Source organism: Poecilia formosa, unplaced genomic scaffold (genome assembly GCF_000485575.1).
Source record: "Poecilia formosa unplaced genomic scaffold, Poecilia_formosa-5.1.2 Scaffold192, whole genome shotgun sequence".
Taxonomy (NCBI): domain Eukaryota; kingdom Metazoa; phylum Chordata; class Actinopteri; order Cyprinodontiformes; family Poeciliidae; genus Poecilia; species Poecilia formosa.
Genome location: NW_006800131.1, coordinates 454,789 through 459,706, shown reverse-complemented (window position 1 = coordinate 459,706; position 4,918 = coordinate 454,789). Strand labels below are relative to the sequence as shown.

Sequence of the window (4,918 nt, the reverse complement as noted above, 5' to 3'; positions counted from 1 at the left end):
CTGACAGGGTTTAGCTAAGCGCTACACTGCCCCCTACCGGTTTGGCACGTTGTAGGTTCATGTGAATGAAAACTTTTGTGAAACTGATCCCGTGTGTACGATATGTTTAAATGACGTGGTGGAGGTATTTGTTCTTATAAAGAACTGGCTGTGAGTGAACAAGGCTTTATCAAAGTGTAAACATATTTATGCTGCTGTGACGGTGGTGGGATTTCAACTTTGCACTTCCTGTTCGTGACAATCCAGATGTTATAAAACTTTATGAAAAGACACCAGAGGGGGACAAAAATACAGCGTGTATATGTAACGATATTTGCCAACTCTTTTTTAAATGTAATTTTACATTGTAAACATGATTTTACTGTCTTAAATCTATGAATAAATAAAAAAGACTGTTAATATTAGCGTCGTCTCACATTTCATGAAGAAAATATTCATCTTTTACCTCAGATTATTGATATGCTTATCAATACTCCCTCAAAGTTTCTGTAGTTTATTTCTTCATTTAGAAACATGTTTTTAGGCAGAGGGGCAGCTTGTTCACTTTTATGAATTTGGTCTCTTCTTGTATCTTCATTTTCCTGCATGTATTTATAAACTACCAACATCTTAAATGGAAGTAGACATGGAACGATTCACAAAATAAATTAGTTTGGCAGTTTATCAATGTTTTGAGGTTAGTTTTTTATTTTGCCCATTTTCTCTCCCAGTTTTTCAACACACCAGAGACTCAACTGATCACTAAGCAAAGACATATTGGTTTAATCTTACCAGCAGTCGTCATTTGTTTTTCTCTTTACAATGCTGATGCAAAAAGTATCAAACTGGGGTTTAGAATCGGTGCAAAAGTAACCAAGTTTACTGATTCTGCAAATAAAAAACCTCAGATAGATCATCTCCTAAAGATTTATCTCCTGAAAAAAATATTTTAATGGACAAAGAGAAGATTCTGTCTGTTGCTTGAGGAGAGAGGAGCTGAGTAAGAAAACATGACAGAACAAATGTTTCAATTAAAACTGTTCTTTTTGTAATAGTATCACAATGGCATTGCAACAATAATACATCTAAATGAGAGCTCTGTTATCCCATGTAAACAAAAGTACCGCATAGAAATAACTGGATATTATTGGGTTCTGACAGCATCCATGCATAGGTCTCAATGCACATCCAATAATAGCCAAAGGTTACACAATCATTCAAGTTCGTTGAGAAAATTACAAACAATTTGAAATTGCATTCAATCTGGTAATAAAAATAATTAAACAGCAGGTTCATTATGTTACAACCAGAAAGGTACAAACTTCAAACAAACTTCAGTACAGCTGCAGCCCTGCTGCATTCCCTCGATCTAAATGCGTCTCCAGTCCACCTGCATACATCCACCCACTTTGCCGCGCTTCACTGACAATAAAAGAAATTATTTTGTTGATGACCTTTTTTTATAACAATAATGAAACAAAGACAAAAATAACATGGGTCTTTGATGACTGAGACATGATGAGATGGATATTAAATTTCCCTTCAAGATCAATAAGGTATTTTTTAATTTGAAAGTCCGAATTTATGTTGTTGAAACAATACTAGACGAAAATGTTAGTGGCTTGTCTGTCTGAAATCCAGAATATATGACATTTCTGCCTTCTGTGTTTGTCAGTCCAAAACTAAAATGTATCAGTAATGCTGATAAATTCTGTTTGGACCCAGACATTTTCATCAATCACTGAAATATCCTGAGATGCAACAGACAGAATGTGAGGAGTGGACAGGAAAATAAAACGATTATTCCATACGGATTATTCCATACATAAAAGCACTTAGCACTCATCAACAATACATTAGTGGAAGTGAGACTGTTTCGCAACACAAACAATCATCCAGCCGGAACACATGGTTCAAACAATGACATAATTTAACGAAGCTTCAAGACAGATAATTTGCCTTGAGGAATTTTAATAATCAAGGATCTTGAATCATTCGATGAATTTTTACAGCCTTACTTTAAATACACCCTTAATGAGCTTGTGAAAGTGGCTCAAACATCAACCGCAGTTCGTGTAACTGGAGGGTTATTCATGCATATCGATTCTTTTATGCTTCACAAATGTGGTTTTCCACTTGAACGCTGCCTTACAGACCAAGCAGCTGTAAGATTTCTCTTCAGAGTGGGTCTTTGTGTGTTCTACTACAGTCTGTCTCCTCTTGAAAGCTTTCTTACAAACAGAGCAGCTGTAAGGTTTCTCTCCAGAGTGGATTCTCATATGTCGCACTGAATCCTTCTTGCATTTAAAAACTGCATTACAGACAGAACATCTGAAAGGTCTATGCCGAGTGTGAACTGCCATGTGTTTTTTTTTAATAAACTTTTGTCAAAACACCACTGCTACAGACGGAGCAGCTGAAAGGTTTCTCTTCATTGTGTGTCTTCATGTGTTGTGACAAAGCGTGATTCCATGTAAAGGTTTTGTCACAGATGGAACAACTGAAAGGTTTTTCTCCAGTGTGGATTCTTTTGTGTTCAAACAAATACGATCTCCGGTTGATTGTCTTCCCACACTCAGAGCAGCGGTGTAACTTTTGACCTTTCTTGTCAACTGGATTGGTGTTTTTCTTCCCAGACCTGAAACCTGTCTGAGCTTCACTGCTCTCCTCCCAGTTTCCATCACTGTCGTCTGTCCCTGAAGACTCTGGAGAAGAATGAGAAGTTTCATCTTGATCATCTGATTCTAAACATTCATCTGGGTTGGGTTTTATAGTCTCCATTTTCTTCTCAGTCTGGTTATGATGCAGTTCTGGGAGCTGAGGTTTCTCTCCCTCATCTTCACTTTTCACAGGAACAGGACTAAATGGTATCATCTAACAAATGTTCTTGCATTATTATGTCATTATATCTCTTGAAAACAGTGCTAGGTTCTGAACCAAAGACTGAATGCTGAAATTAAATCAAAAGATGTTTCCATATGGTTTAAGGGTGTACACATTTCTCTCACAAAATGCTTGTTTTCAAACTTACTTGAACAGAATTTATGTCACATTAAGGTGCAGAAAAATTTTTAACTCGTGGTTTTATGCATATCATGGTATTTTAACTGATTCGTGTTTTTAAAACGGATGTAAGACGATAATTACCATTAAACTGGGAAGCCATTTTTGCTGTGCTCCTCAGTGGTTGATGTGCTTCCAGCTGGCAGACTAAACTAGCAGCAAAAACTCGGAGCTTCGTTTGAGCCAAGAGGAAAATTCAGCAAAAACTAAATGAAAACCCTAAAAAAACGTACAAACAGGGTTAAAGATACTTTTACAAGATTCACGATGGGAAGCCGACTCAAAATGGAAGTTTTACGTTCTTCCTCTTCTTGATTTGTATTTGCTTTTTGCAAAAAAGCTGTAGAATGCATTACCGCCACCTGCTGGAATGGAAGAAACACAAACATTTTCACAACAACAATGGAGATTCACAGAGATAAAATGTAAAATCAAACTTAATTTACTGTTTTAATAAAAAAAGAGAAAGAGTTTACCCTCCAACCTAACCTATATTAAATACTTTTAATATTTGACATTAAAAAAAAAATTCTGACAGTCATTGCCACAAATGTAACCTTACCGATAAGGATACTTCTTTTAATATCTAAAAATATTGCCAATTGTATTTTAGTCAAATTCTTTATCTTAGTGGTTAATACTTATATTTTACACTCCAATATGTCATAAGAGTCACTTGTAATAGTTTGGTTGGACTCTTAAATGCCTCAAGATATATTGATTGATTGATTCAATATATCAACCAATAATAGATTGATTTTATTTAAATTGGCAAAAAGCACATTAATTAATGTAAAATGTTGTCATAAATATACCAGATCTATCAAAAAGCTAATTTCCATCAGTCCCAATTTAATAACTGCTATCAAAATATGTTAATATCTGTATTTCGGTCCAGCTTCTTGTCCTCTGAAGGCGTAGATAACCAGTTTAATAGAGGATTGCATCAGAATGCTGGGATTATCATCACAACAAAACTATCTAGAAGTCCCCAAACGATTATGAGGATTCATCAAGAAAAAAACATTACTTTCCACCAATCGTCTACTGTACAGGAATCAATTTAATTTGGCACCAGTTTACAAATGTAATCTCAAGGCACTTTACAACACAAAAGGTCCAGTTCATATCCAGGTAAAAACATTTGAACCCCATCAACATTCAATACAAATCATTCCAATACTGTGGAAAACGGTTTTTGTTAGGGACCAAAACCACCTGTGACTATTTGAGACGTCCTCTAAATACATGCTTACATATTTATTTTAATAGCTCAAAATCAAAATATACTTTAATAGTCATTTAATTGAGGTGTGTTGAACCAAGTTCCTCAAGGCCTGCAACTGAGGACTGGTGTAGTCATTCTTATCTCTTAAGTTTTGACCGGAGTCTTGGCAGCTGAAAAGTTACTCATCAGTATGGATTTTTATATGATGTGTGAATGTATTTTTCCACTTGAATGTCGCCTTACAAACAGAGCAGCTGTAAGGTCTCTCTCCTGTGTGACTTCTCATATGACATGTTAGACTTACACAGTGGGCAAAGTTCTTCCCACAGACCGAGCAGCTGAAAGGCTTCTCTCCAGTGTGAGTTTTTACATGGGCCAATAAGACGTTTTTCCTTTTGAAAGCTGCTGTACAGAGAGAACAGCTGTAAGGTTTTTCCTCAGAGTGACACTTCATATGAACAGTTAAATACGACCTGAAACTAAAGCTTCGGCCGCAGACGGAGCATCTAAACGGCTTCTCCCCAGTGTGGATTCTTGTGTGTTCAATTAATGCATTTTTACTTTTAAGAGCTGTACCACAGACAGAACATTTGAACGGTCTTTCCCCTGTGTGGACCTTTGAGTGTTTTTGCAAGTTTCCTTTTGAAG

General features: G+C 36.1%; 1 long non-coding RNA gene across 1 annotated transcript; it reads right to left on the bottom strand.

Annotated features, from left to right (window-relative positions):
* Positions 1-1,009: 1,009 nt before the first annotated feature.
* On the bottom strand, positions 1,010-3,459 carry LOC103147926 (uncharacterized). The gene is made up of 2 exons (XR_001664005.1): positions 3,127-3,459; positions 1,010-2,684 (listed from the first exon to the last, which is right to left on the bottom strand). It is a non-coding gene; the product is annotated as an uncharacterized LOC103147926 (long non-coding RNA).
* Positions 3,460-4,918: the final 1,459 nt, after the last annotated feature.